Source organism: Balaenoptera physalus (assembly GCF_965194825.1).
Source record: "Balaenoptera physalus genome assembly, chromosome: 12".
In the NCBI taxonomy this organism is placed as follows: Eukaryota; Metazoa; Chordata; class Mammalia; order Artiodactyla; family Balaenopteridae; genus Balaenoptera; species Balaenoptera physalus.
Window position 1 is genome coordinate 92,953,302 of NC_138897.1, and position 15,067 is coordinate 92,968,368.

The window sequence follows — 15,067 nt, forward strand, 5'->3', positions numbered from 1 at the left end:
ATACTAAATAAAATAAAACAATTGATTTGAGTAAATGTAGTTCTTACTGCAACAAAGATGAAAATCTGAGTAAGTTTTTGCTTTTCTTCTCTCAACCTCATCTTCCCTCCTCTGTAAAGTGAGGGGGCTGGGTAAGATCCAGGCAGGTCTCCCAAGAGTTTAGTAGGAAACATGCAGGACAAGAGTCCTGGTCGCATCAAAGCTCTTCCACAATCGGCACTGGGAGACCATGCAAATTGTATCCCTGTCTTGGAGTTTCAGCAGGCGTAATACAATAGTAGTGATTCTGCAGGGATATAGAGAAGAGACTTGTGGTTGCCAAGGGGGAGGAGGGGTGGGAGAGGGTAGGAGTGGGAGTTTGGGATTAACAGATGCAGACTGGTATATGTAGGATGGATAAACAACAAGGTCTTACTGGATAGCACAGGGAACTGTATTCAATATCCTGTGTTAAACCATCATGGAAAAGAATATGAAAAGAATGTATGTATATATATATATATATATATATATATATATATATATATATATATATATATATATATATATATAACTGAGTTACTTTGCCGTACAGCAGAAATTAACACAACATTGTAATTCAACTATACTTCAATAAATAAATTTTAAAAAATATTGGGTTGGCCAAAACGTTTGTTTGGGTTTTCTGTAACATCTTAAGGAAAAACCCAAACAAACCTTTTGGCCAACCCAATAACAATGATTCTGAAAAGTCCTGCAATAAAGAGAGCTTTTTAAATTTGCCTGAGTTTTCCATCCATTCATCCACTTCTTTCTCAAATGTTTGCCAGAATGCCTCATATGAAAAAGTAGGAATGTGAATGGAATACATGCCTAAAATATTCAATTAAATTAGACACATGAGCATCTCAAGCTTATCTGAGCAAAGTGTCACAACTTTGGAGTAGCCCTTATCACCCAGGCTAATTCTAAAACCTGGTCTTGACTCAGATGCTGGTCACACATGGAGTTGAGTGGCTAGGACTGAAAACAGAGAGACATTCTTTCTGCAGAAATTACAAGAAGGCTTTTAATCCATGAATAACTCAATCACCCAAAATGGGATGAAAGAGCCACTCTTATTTGCAAGAGAATACATAAGACGCTATTTTTCTACTAATTACTATTCACTTAAGTGAATTAAACATTTGGGGAAAAAATCCACAAAAACTTGGAGCCAAATCTGATAAATTAAAATTCTTTAAAAAAACCCTCTCTCAAGTAACAGCCTTTCACTCATTTTGTCCATCTTTGGGATCTGAGAAAAACGTGTCTTTATCCCATGCTGGGCTTTTAGTGGCCACGTTCTTTTAAGATGACATTCTAATTTTAGATGTCTCCTGAATGATGGAGCGTTCTGTTAACTTCCAAACTGCACTACGTTTGAATTGAAGTCTCTCTTCTGTCTTCGTGGATCTTCTCTTACATTCATCTCTTGAGCACATATGTGTGTGAACCCCTCAGGAATGATTTTGGGGTTTGTAGTCTACAAAATATTGGAGCTCTGGGCTTTGTGCTGTTTCTTTTCCAGGTGTCATAATATCTAGAAAAAAATAATACCAAAACTGTCCTTAGAAGATCAAGTTCTAGGGGACCCCACAGAGGTTCTGACTCAGTGGACCAAGACTCAATGTAGCTTTCATTTACCCAGGAGACGTGCATAGATCTATTCCGTGCTCAGCTATTAATGTTGAATTTATGTTGCTGAACATAAAGTCATAAAAAGTCCCAGTTGCGCCGTTTTATCAAAGAGGTGTTTCTTTATTGGTCTCTCGTGAGTGATTTAAACTTCAAATTGGCATCAATTCGTGGCATAAGTGGGATGGAACACAGTAACTGGAACTTAATTGTATCATTTGGTCCGTTAGATGGCATTATCTGAAATGATTTCCTGGATCCATCTAAAGCGTGTATCAAGAGGCAACTCTACAGTCGTACATTTGGGAAACGATTTAAACAACTCTAAATGCCTCTAGATTTTTCTTGTCAGTTGGAAAATCAGTAAAGTGTGGTCTGCAGTGTAGCTGCTGTTCTTCTTGTTCTGGCGTTAAGAAGTCACTTGCAAAGGATGACTGTTCACTTAGGACGTGAGAGGTTCTTTTGTGGACATCTCCTGGAAGGGCTGCCATGTACAGCGGTTCAGGTTGTACACTGAGTAAGAGCATCCAGGTGACAAGGCAACAGAGGGCTGAGATTTAGTCCTCATTCCATATGATCATTTAAGGGTGGTTTCAAACTCCTTCCCACTCCTCCTATTGAGAGGTGGAGTCTATGGCCCCTCGTCTTAAATCTTGGCTGAATGGCTCCTTGACCAGTAGGTTATGGAAGTGGCTCTATCAATTTCCTGGCCTAGGGATGAAGACACTGCCTAGTAGTTAAAAAGGAGCTTCAGCTATTTCTTGCTTGAAACACTTGCTCTTGCTGATTGAGTGCGGGCTGCTCGCCGTGATGTTAGTGCCCCAGCACAGACTACTTGATCTAGGGCACGAGTCAGCGAACATTTTCTCTAAAGGGCCAGATAGTATATATTTTAGGCTTTGTGGGCCAAATACGGTTTTCGTTGCTTCTTCTCCTCCCCCTTCTTCCCCCTCCCACTTCTTCTTCCTCTCCTCCTTCTCCTCCTCCTCCTCCCCCCTCCTTCTTCTTCTTCTCTTCTTTATTCTTTTCTTTTTCCTTCTTTATTCTCTAAACATTTAAAAATGTAAATAATAATAATGATAAACTTTCTTACCTTACAGCCTGTACAAAATCAGACTGCTAGTTGGATTAGCACACTTCTCCAGCATAAATACTTCTCCGGCAGAGAAGTCCTTGCGCTAGAAAGCCATCTGTATATATTAAAATGATGATGCCAAGGACATGCGGGCAAAAGCTTTTTCCTGGTCTCTTTTCTTAGTGGATGGACTTCCATTGTCTCACCAATGACAGCCTTCTTTCTTCCTCCCTTATTTCACTGGAACAATTGGTAAATTCCCCCCTTTATTCTATACAGAAACGTTCCACTCATTCAAGACCAGGGTAGTTAGTTTCTATGTGGAAACTCCCTAATGAGGGCAGCACTGACTGGGTCCTGAAGCATGTGTAAGAGTTTTCCAGGAAGAAAAAAATGTCTCTTTCTCCAGTCCTGTGACCCTCTCAAAGTTCACAACCTGAGGATTAGATGCCAGTCATTACATCATCCTTTTAAGAGAGAGCAAAGACCCTTTGAAGGTCTCTGGTTCAACTTTGCCTTCTTGTGAAGAAGGAGCTTTAGACTGGGGACCAGCCAAAGATGTAGTCTCCTCTGGAGTTTGATTTGAGGGTTACCACGAAATTCCTTTACCCCTCAATGCTTCAGGTGCTATCATCCGTGGTGATTCATGCTTTTTTGGGTACCAAGTCAATGATCATATAGAAAAGCAAATTCTCCTGGGATGGGAGCATATTAACAAATCTTTAAAAGTTTAGAGTCCATGAAATCTTTTCCACATGATATTTAGCTGAAGACAGGATTTATTGATCTCTGTGAAATGGAAGGAAGGGAAGCGTCAGAAGACTGGACTTTGAGGGGAATTTTGGGAGGAAGAGCCTTGTGAAAGTACAGGGACACAGAGGTGAAACCCCCTTCCCTCATCGCCAGCCCCTCTTCAGGGACAGGGTAACACTTAGGCACCTTTGCGTTACTGCCAGTCATTGGTGTACACAGCAGAGATTCAAAGTAGCATTTGCAGAAGGGATAAAAAAGGAAATCTACAGCAAAATACTGCCATTTGCAGCAACATGGATGCAACTAGAGATGATCATACTAAGTGAAGTCAGTCAGACAGAGAAAGACAAATTAATATCGTATGATATCACTCATATGTGGAATCTAAAATATGGCACAAAGGAACCTATCTACAAAACAGAAACAGACTCACAGTCATAGAGAACAGACTGGTGGTTGCCAAGGGGAGAGGAGATTGGGGGAAGGGGTGGAGTGGGAGGTTGGGGTCAGCAGATGCCAACTATTCTATAGAGAATGGATAAACAAGGTCCTACTGTAGAGCACAGGGAGCTATATTCAATCTCCTGTGATAAACCATCATGGAAAAGAATATTTAAAAACGCGTGTATATCTATGTGTAACTGAATCACTTTACTGTACAGCAGAAATTAACACGACATTGTAAATCAACTGTACTTCAATAAAAAAATATTTTAAAAAAGAAAGGAAATCTACAACAGGAAAGTTAAAGCGCTCTAAGAATGGTTTCCTATGCAGATTCACACAGCTGGAGAGGTTTCAATGCACGGGGATATCTGAAAGTCATTTCTTGCCAGACAATGACAAAACTACCACTATTAACCATTTGGTATATTATGATACAAATACTCTACCTCATGCTTCATGTGTTTCATCTCACTGAGACCACCTGGCAGCCCTATGGAGTAAAGTATTATTATTATTACCATTCTGTAGATGAGAAAACTCAGGCTTAGAGAGGGGAAGTGAATTCCCCAAGGTCTTAGAGCACCTGAGTGATGGAGCCAGGATGGATGGCCCCCTCGTCAAAATCCAAAGCTTGTTAAACCTGGATATCAACTAAAATGAGTCCCAAATGCCGCGTTTCTCCTTGTACCACCAGACACACAGGATGAGGAAGTAGAAGGTTAAAGCCAATCAGCTCTAGAGGGGTTTTGGATTGTGTTTGATCACAGTTTAGAAAATGTTATTACCAACTGTATGGGAGACATTTATATGGTTTTTCAAACTCCGGTGATAATTCTTGGTGCATGAGAGGTAGTAAGTGATTAGTATTTGGAGATCATTAGAGAGAACCAATGAACTGACAGTTTCAATTGGGAGGAAGGGTCAGTTATTAAGAGCTGGAGATTGTAGGAGAGAAACATTTTAGTATTCACACATTCTGTGCTAATGCGACCGATGATTTGCGCTTTACAGCTTAACAGAGAGTAAAATAAATTACCATAAATGCAAAGAAAACATTTTCCCTAACAAGAAATGTACTGAATATGCAAACATTTAAATACATAATAGGGCTGACAGTAAAATGAGTTTGGTGCATTCCCTTGAAGGAGGGTTTATAAGGCTTTCATAGGAATTTTGGCAGGTGTGTGGGGTTTTTTTTAAGAGAAATTCCTTCTTATTTCCACTCTAGAGTGATAATCATTATTAACTATTTGGTATACATCCTTCTTGATAATTTTTTCCATATGAAGTTTTTGCTTTCGCATAAATGAGATCACATTTACTGTTTGATATCTGTTTGCTTTGTTTTTTAACATACAGTGAACATCATTCCAGATTAGTACAGAACTATCTAATTCACCCTTTTTTAAATTAATTTATTGGAGTATAATTGATTTACAATGTTGTGTTAGTTTCTGTTGTACAGCAAAGTGAATCAGTTATACATATACATATATCCACTCTTTTTTAGATTCTTTTCCCATATAGGTCATTACAGAGTATTGAGTAGAGTTCCCTGTGTTATACATTAGGTCCTTATTAGTTATCTATCTTATATATAGTAGTGTGTATATGTCAATCCCAATCTCCCAATTTGTCCCTCCCCCCTCTTTTCCCCTTGGTAACCATAAGTAACCATAAGTGGTTTCTTTTTTGTTTTGTTTTTTTTTTATAAATTTATTTATTTATTTATTTTTGTCTGTGTTGGGTCTTCGTTGCTGCGCGCGCGCTTTCTGTAGTTGCGGCGAGCAGGGGCTACTCTTTGTTGCGGTGACTTTTGTTGCAGAGCACGGGCTCTAGGCACGTGGGCTTCAGTAGTTGTGGCACTTGGGTTCAGTAGTTGTGATTCGCGGGCTCTAGAGCGCAGGCTCAGTAGTTGTGGCACACAGGCTTCAGTAGTTGTGGCTCACGAGCTCTAGAACGCAGACTCAGTAGTTGTGGCACGGCCTTAGTTGCTCCACCGCGTGTGGGATCTTCCCGGACCAGGGCTCAAACCTGTGTCCCCTGCATCGGCAGGCGGATTCTTAACCACTGAGCCACCAGGGAAGTCCCCATAAGTGGTTTTAAAGGTTTTATTTTATCAAATTCTGTAACCTCTATTTTTCCTGATTCATGCTACATACCATTGACATCTTCATCCATGGATGTCATGATTAAGACAAACTTTGATGGCCAGAATTTGGGGGATGCTGAAATAGTCTTTTTGCTGTCCACCGTTAAGATGATACATATTTCACTTTGCTTACATCTTCTTTTCAATTCTTACTTTTTCTCCTTTTCCAGCTCTTCACAATTTTTTTTATTCCCATCTTCCTTACTGGTTTGGAAACTTTCCATGCTATGTCTATTATTTTAGATGTTGAAATTTCACTCTTTTGGGCCCGATTGTTCATGGTCTTCCTGAATGTACTTTACTGATTACCAATGACCCCTGAAAAGTGCCCCTTAATTGCTTAGGGAGCAGGAAGAATATTCAGGGGGTTTTTTTTCCATCAGGTGCAGTCAACAACTGAGTCTACTCTTTTCTGAAGTCCGTCTCAGTTCTTTTTCCCTTCCACACCCATCTTTGTTTCTTTCTTGATTATAGCCAGTTGGGCAAAAGTCCACACCTTCCACAAGGCTGAGAAATCATCCAGAGTGGAGAGTCCCAATCGTTAGCACACGTGAATCACCTCGTTAAACATCAATCACGTGCCGCATGCCCAAAGTTTCTGATTCGGTAGGTCTGGGGTTGGGCCTGAGGACTTGTGTTTCTACTCAGTCCCCGGTGACTCCTGTTGTTCTAGGAGCCACACTCTGAGTAAGGCCTTCAACATCATCACTGGAGATCATAAGTCATAAAGAAGCTTTTTTTGTAATTTATTTTTTTAATTTTTATTTTATATTGGAGTATAGTTGATTTACAATGTGTTAATTTCTGTACAGCAAAGTGATTCACTTATGCAAATATATGTATTATATATATATATATTCATTCATATTATATATGTATATGTATATACATTCTTTTTTAAATATTCTTTTCCATGATGGTTTATCATAGGACATTGAATATAGTTCCCTGTGCTATACAGTAGGACCTTGTTGTTTATCCTTTCTGTGTATAATAGTTTGCATCTGCGAATCCCAAACTCCCACTCCATCCCTCCCCTACCCTCCCTCCCCCTTGGCAACCACCAGTCTGTTCTCTGTGTCCATGACTCTGTTTCTGTTTTGTAGATAAGTTCATTTGTGTCATATTTTCGATCCCACATATAAGTGACATCATATGGTATTTGTCTTTGTCTGACCTACTTCACTTAGTATGATAATCTCTAGTTGCATCCATGTTGCTGCAAATGGCATTATTTCATTCTTTTTGATGGCTGAGTAATATTCCATCATATATATGTACCACATCTTCTTTATCCATTCTGTCAATGGACATTTAGGTTGTTTCCATGGCTTGGCTATTGTGAATAGCGCCGCTATGAACGTAGGGGTGATATATCTTTTCGAATTAGAGTTTTGTCTGGATATATGCCCAAGAGTGGGATTGCTGGATCCTATGGTAGTTCTATTTTTAGTTTTCTGAGGAACCTCCATACTGTTCACCACAGTGGCTGCACCAACTTACATTCCCACCAACAGTGTAAGAGGGTTCCCTTCTCTCCACACCCTCTCCAGCATTTATTGTTTGTGGATTTTTTGATGATGGCCATTCTGACTGGTGTGAGGTGGTACCTCATCGCAGTATTGATTTGCATTTCTCTAATAATTAGCAATATTGAACATCTTTTCATGTGCCTGCTGGCCATGTCCAGATAATTTTTAATGGCTTCTTACCTGGGAATCAAACATCTTTAGCCATCCCACCTGTATGTCCCACTTGCAGAGGTACCTGGTACCACCAGTTTGGGAGTGGGAGTGAGGGGGTGGATTTGCAGAATAAACTGCAGTGGGTCGTGTCCCATTCTACACACTGCTGGCCTGCAGCCCAGCCATCACTCTCTGTCTCAGCGTGTCTCACCCTCCTAAGTTGCATTCCTGTTTTCTCCTCCAGTATCTCCTTGTCCTTGTGTGCCAGTATCTTAAAAACAAAATCAACTTACTGCTATTTTAATGGCATTTGAGGAACAAGTACAAATAACTCCTTATGTTCCTGCCATCATCTTTACCATACATGGACTTCCTGAATTTAGTGGGGGGGGGGTGGAAAGTTTGAATAATTTAATTTCCATTATAATTGAGTGCAAAATTCCAAATGCTGATATAGTTCAGTTCATTTCAGGGTTATCTTCAATCCCCTGAATTTATTGTTGGTCTCGATGAGTCCTGAGTGCTCAGTTCTCTCGCTTTTAGTTCCTCTTATTCAGTAACACAAAGACATAAAAAGTCAACAGTTTCTATTCATGATGACAAAGTCACTTTTTCCCCCAAGTTGCACATGGTTTGCATGAAAGCCAAGGTTTTTGTGAAAAATGATTTAAATATATTTTTAAAAGACCAACTAAGGAAATAGGGACCTATGATGCTTTCTGTCTGCTTAGACTTGGGGCAGAAATGGTTCCCCTACCCTTCAATCTGCAAATAAACTTCCACATGTTAAGGCACCTCCATAACTTTGTCTTCTGTGGTCTACTGGGGCAGAGGCAAAGATCAGAGCATGTTTAAAATGTATATGTCTGTTTCTGAATTCGCATTGATTGAATGGTACTCTGGGCCAATCTAATGATAACTAATTACTGGATCTCAACATGCTAACATCTTGTGATGACTGATGAACCACTGGAAAAATGGGTAAAATTTGCATTTTCTATACAGAATCAACTTTGCAAAACAATAAAAGAGAGCATTGGATACATGGTTTGGCAAACAAAAAACTATCTTTAAAAAACATTTTTTTTAATTGAAGTATTGTTGATTTACAATGTTGTGTTCATTTTTGCTGTACAACAAAGTGATTCAGTTATACACAAGTATATATTCTTTTAAATATTCTTTTCCATTATGGTTTATCACAGGATATTGAATATAGTTCCCTGTGCTGTACAGTAGGAACTTGTTGTTTATCCATTCTATATATAGTAGAAAAAACTATCTTTTAACCTTGACATTTCAAATGATGACTGTGTACTGTAATTTCCTTGGCCCGTTTTTCTACGTCTTACTATTACTACTACTACTAAGTATATTCCTATTAGCTACCGCTCAGTTCATGTAAAATGATACATTCCCTGCAAGGTGGTAGATTCCTGGTAAAATTTGAAAGCTGAATGCTAAATGAACAGCACCTAAGAGATAATATTCTTTCTATTGACAAGATATCAAGAACGACACTAGAAAAATACTTGTTTGTTGCCTTTTCAAAATATACACTTTAGTTGTTGGTGTCTTTTATAAAAAGATTAGGAGTGCAATAGCAAAATAATGAACCAAGGTAGGGAAATTTTACCCTTAGATGTAGATAATTCATCCTTTGTTGATTACACACTAGACATCTTTAATTTTATATTCAGTATCTGATTTTCCTAAAGTCACACATTGTTTCACTCCATCAACTTTAACCTTTCTCTAATGGCATAAGCTTAACGTTATTTTTTCTAAGAATTACCTTTCGTACTTACTAGAAAGTCAAAGCTTTATCTTAATTTTACAGTGACTGTGATCTAGAGTTAGAAGAAATCCCAGATGACTAAGAGGGGTTAATAAAATCACATAGAAAGAAGACTAATTACCATCAATCTGGACTACACGGGCCAAGTATGGGATAAGCAATCCTGAGAATGCAGGGTCCACCAGCGTTATCCGTGTTGGTGACGTCAAACATCTGGGTATTTTCAAGCATCTTCACGCTGGGGCGGGTAAATTAGACCAACCATCTGGTTGTTTGGATGAAATTTACACTATTCATATGGTACACATTTTAAGAGAGTCATTGAGACCAACTCCAACCCTGCTCACTTTTCTGGTTTTTAGAAGCAGCAAGCAGTGATACAGAAAATTAGATGGTATTTTTAAACTTGCAGTGGTGGGTCTCTCTCTACACTGTAGTTGCCTAGGCCATATCATTCCAGAACTCTTTTCTGAATCCCAATTTTGGTATTTAACTCATCCTAGGCCGGCTGCAAATTTTTTTCTAAAGATCTCATGCACTAAATGAATAACTCCATTCTTATAGCAATACCTAGTGCCTTGAAGTTCTGCCTGGCGTGTCTCTGTTCTGGACTTTTAATAATGTTCCATTTCCTCTTCCATTAGGAATCTGTTTCTAGAAAGAATCCCTTCAGTTTCTGGACAGCGTTTTCTGTTTATAAGCACGCTCTGAACTGCCATCAGATGCTAAATCGTGTGTACTTTAGAGGACCCTTCCCAACACATCTCCCGCTAGTGTCAAGAAGAGGGGGTGGGGAGTCAGTGGTACCGAAGCTAAGGCTGATGGGCATTGAGATAAGATGGGTCCAACTGATTGCACCGCCAGAGCTGCTGGGTTTTGTCTCTCACAAAATCTAGTTTGCGTGTGGGCTGAGATCGGAGCTTTATCTTCTCAACCCTCCCCTCAGGAACTAAATGTCTTTTCCTTTTGAGTGACCCTGTTAGCTCCCATGCTGCACCTTGTTTCTGATTTTTCATCCAGTCTCCCAGGGTGCTGCTGAGCCCACCTGGATGTCTTTGCTGACCATAGCCATGGGCTGAGTTGGATGGGGAGGAAAGCCACTCTGGGTTTAAAACAAACCACACACACACACACACACACACACACACACACACACACACACACCCCCGACATACCAACAAACAACAGCCATTTGTAGAGTGCCGTGGCAGCTGAACAAGCAAAAGGATTGTTGAATGAACATAAGACGAGGATGGGACTTTTTGTCACTGTTGAGATGGAGAATGCCTTCCTATATCTAAACTTGTGTTTTGTTCCCTTTGAGCATCACAGCTTTATTTCAGCTGTTTTGTATAGTATTCTCCCAAAGGGAGCTTTGCATTTTTGGTTTCTGAAGCAGAGCTCACTGGAGAAATGCCTCTGTGTGTGTGTGTGTGTGTGTGTGTGTGTGTGAAATGTCATAGGAAGCGTCAACTATTTTACATATGTATATATTTATTTATTTTTATTTTTTTGTATGCACAGTGTTGGTCTATGGAATTACTTTCTAAACCTATTTGTTCCTTTTTTATATGACTTCCTACTGACAAGCTTTTAAAAAATCTGTTTAAAAAAACTCTTTTTCTTTGTTTCTACAGTGCACTGCTACCAATGTCCCCTGCTCTCAGCTTGCTCCTTGGGCAGGTCCCCTGCCATCAAGTTTGCTTCTTGTGCACTCTTACCTAAGAAAACAGATAACCTCTTCTTCCTTTTTTTTCTTTAATACATTTTTTTTAACATCTTTATTGGAGTATAATTGCTTTACCATGTTATGTTAGTTTCTGCTGTAGAACAAAGTGAATCAGCTATATGTAGGAAGGAAGGGGACTTGTTTGTCCTGGTCACCCGGTACCTAGCACACGGCTGTGCCGTAGCAAAGGCTCATTCAATATTGTCTCACGAGACAGTGAAGTTATAGCAGTCAGGGTAAAGCAGGAGGAAATCATTCATAGAATCCAAAGGCCTTCCATTTTCCTAAAGCATGTGAACAGAAACACACAGACTCAGTGGGTCTATGCCTTACAAGAAGCTTTAAAAATGCCCTCCTAGGGGCTTCCCTGGTGGCGCAGTGGTTGAGAATCTGCCTGCTAATGCAGGGGACACGGGTTCGAGCCCTGGTCTGGGAAGATCCCACATGCCGCGGAGCAACTAGGCCCGTGAGCCACAACCACTGAGCCTGCGCGTCTGGAGCCTGTGCTCCGCAACAAGAGAGGCCGTGATAGTGAGAGGCCCGCGCACCGCGATGAAGAGTGGCCCCCGCTTGCCGCAACTAGAGAAAGCCCTCACACAGAAACGAAGACCCAACACTGCCAAAAATAAATAAATTAATTAACTAATTAAAAATGCATAATGCTTTTAAAAAAAAATGCCATCCTAATAGTTGGCTGTGTCATTCGTGAATGCACTAGTGCATGCCAGAGATTCGTATCCATTCATTTTGGGAAATTCTCCAGCCACCTCTCCTAGACGGGTCTTCTTCTAGACGGGTCGTTGTTGATTAACCTTTGGGAAGTCTCCATCATGCATGGCAACTGGGCTTTGCTGTGTGGCCATGATGCCGAGAAACACTGCACGCGTGTATTCTGACCACGTGGCTTCTCATGTACTTGGTCTACAGCGCATGCTTGGTTACCTGTCTTTTCCAGAAATTCTAGGAGTGTGCTGAGCCTCCCCTGCAGCTGTTTGCACGCATTCACCTCTTGAAATGAACAGGTCCCTTCATTGGTCAGTGGCTGATACAGGTGTGAGGGCAGAGCGTTTTGCTCACTTGTTTCAATGTGTTGGGTGATGACTCTTCCATATGACAAGTTGTATTAGGGAAAGTAGACCCAGGTGATCAGCAGCCAGATTGCAGTGATAAAACCCTAGAGGATGGCAAGGTGCATTGCTCAAAGCAAGGCTCTTATTCAAATAGTTTTGCCTGATGAAATTCTAAGGATTTATTTTCCTCAACATAATTGTGCAACCTTCAGAAATCTCCTGAAAGTGACCAAATGACCCCTTGCCCGCCCTGAAGTCTTTGACTTTGAAAATGTATCAGGAACATTTGAATAGCTTTTATCTGAAAGAGAGTGCTAGTAATAAGTGTTTCTGACTACTGAGTTCTCCCAAAGTCTGTGACTTTATTTACATCCTCTTAAGATGTTCACTTGAGACATTTGAAAATATAAAATCCTTCGGCGGAATACCAGGCTATTAATATTACCTTCTTATAAATTCTATTTTCCCAAACTGGCATTTATTAAATAACTGAAATATAATTTTACATGGCATTTGGATTATGCATAAGCTTCATGTTTGATTTATTTTTCTTTGAGATTAAAGGTGACAGATGACATTGATAAGAGGGTGTTTTTAAAATATCTCCCCTTTGCAGCTCGTTCACTGTAGATTGACAACTCAGAGAAGGAAGAAAAACATAAAGTCAAAAGGGCTGATTATGCAGATGCTGTACACGCACTTCACAGAACATCAGGCAGGAGAGACTTGCGGTTATGGGGGAGGTGTCTGGGAAGAGGATGCAGGCAAAGGGAAGAAATGATTTAAATACTAGGCAAATACAGGGAATTTCAGATACGTCAGGATTGTAGGCTAGCCCTGTGAAAGATTAGGAAGGAAAATAATGATTTATTAAAGGTAGGGGACAAAGAAGATAAAGTTAACAGTTAATGCTCATATTTTATTATTGAATTACTTTGGCAGCTATGGCTTCCCTGATACAATTTTAGTCTGGTTTTAAGATCATGCAATCGTGTCTGGGCATATGATGTCTACTTGGGCTGAATAAATGCCAGGCTGCCACAGGGTCGGGGTGGGGGGAGAACATGGGATCTCAGGGGTATGGTCCCACCTCGGCCACTTCTAGCTGTGTGACTGCCCCTGGAAAGGGGATTAATGATCCCAGCCTTGGGAACCTTACAGGAAAGCTGGGACACAATGAGTTAATAGATGAAAGTAGAAATAGTGAAGAGTAATAATAGTTCATTGTAAAAATGGCTTAAAATATTAAAGTGTTGTATCCCGGGAAGGGAACACTATGATTAAGGTCAGATCTGACTTTTCTCAAAGCTCTTTTGTCTTCTCCACAGCTCCTAGCAAATATCCAGCACATATTTGCTGGGTAAATAAATATACATACATATTTGTATGTGTGTAGATAGATGGATAAATAGATCATCAGGCTTTCCTCGTCCTGTGGAATACCGAAATGTCCTCTGTGTGGGGTGTGTGTGTGTGTGGTGTGTGTGTGTGGGTGTGTGTGTGTGTGTGGGTGTGTGGGTGTGGGTGTGTGTGTGGTGTGTGTGTGGTGTGTGTGTGTGGTGTGTGTGTGTGGTGTGTGTGTGTGGGGGGGGTGTGTGGGGTGTGTGTGTGTGGTGTGTGTGTGGTGTGTGTGTGTGTGTGTGGTGTGTGTGTGTGTGTGGTGTGTGTGTGTGTGTGGTGTGTGTGTGTGGTGTGTGTGTGTGTGGTGTGTGTGTGTGGTGTGTGTGGGGTGTGTGTGTGTGGTGTGTGTGTGTGTGGTGTGTGTGTGTGGTGTGTGTGTGTGTGTGTGTGTGTGTGGTGTGTGTGTGTGGTGTGTGTGTGTGTGTGGTGTGTGTGTGGTGTGTGTGTGTGTGTGTGGTGTGTGTGTGGTGTGTGTGTGTGGTGTGTGTGTGTGGTGTGTGTGTGTGTGTGGTGTGTGTGTGGTGTGTGTGGGTGTGTGTGTGTGGTGTGTGTGTGGTGTGTGTGTGTGTGGTGTGTGTGTGTGTGGTGTGTGTGTGGTGTGTGTGTGTGTGTGTGGTGTGTGTGTGGTGTGTGTGTGTGTGTGTGTGTGTGTGTGTGTGTGTGTGTAATGAATGAGGATCCCTATTTTTACAAAGCTTAAAAAACATATAGTCCCCCAAGCGTTACAAAATTACTTCTTCTTGAGAATGACAAACACCATAGGATATCACTTATGTGTGGAATCTAAAGTATGACACAAATGAACTTATCTACGAAACAGCACAGCCTCACGGACATAGAGAACAGACTGGTGGTTACCAAAGAGAAGGGGGTTGGGGGAGGGATGGAGTGGGAGGTTGGGGTCAGCAGATGTAGGCTTTAAAAAAAAAAAGGATAACAACAAGGTCCCACTGTATAGTACAGGGAACTATATTCAATATCCTGTGATAAACCATAATGGAAAAGAATATTAAAAAAAGAATATATATATATATTATATATGTATATATCACTTTGCTGTACAGCAGAAATTAACACAACATTGTAAATCAACTATACTTAAATTAAAAAAAAAAAAAAAACAGAAAACCAAAATTACTTCTTTTTCTTCTTCACTGAAACGTTCACGGTCCATAACCGGTCTCTGAATATACAGAACATTCACATTAAGCAGTTGATTGTGTTTCTGATTTATAAAATTTTTGGTATTTATTATAATTACTTTTTAAAATGAAAGTATATAGTCATGGTAAACAATAATT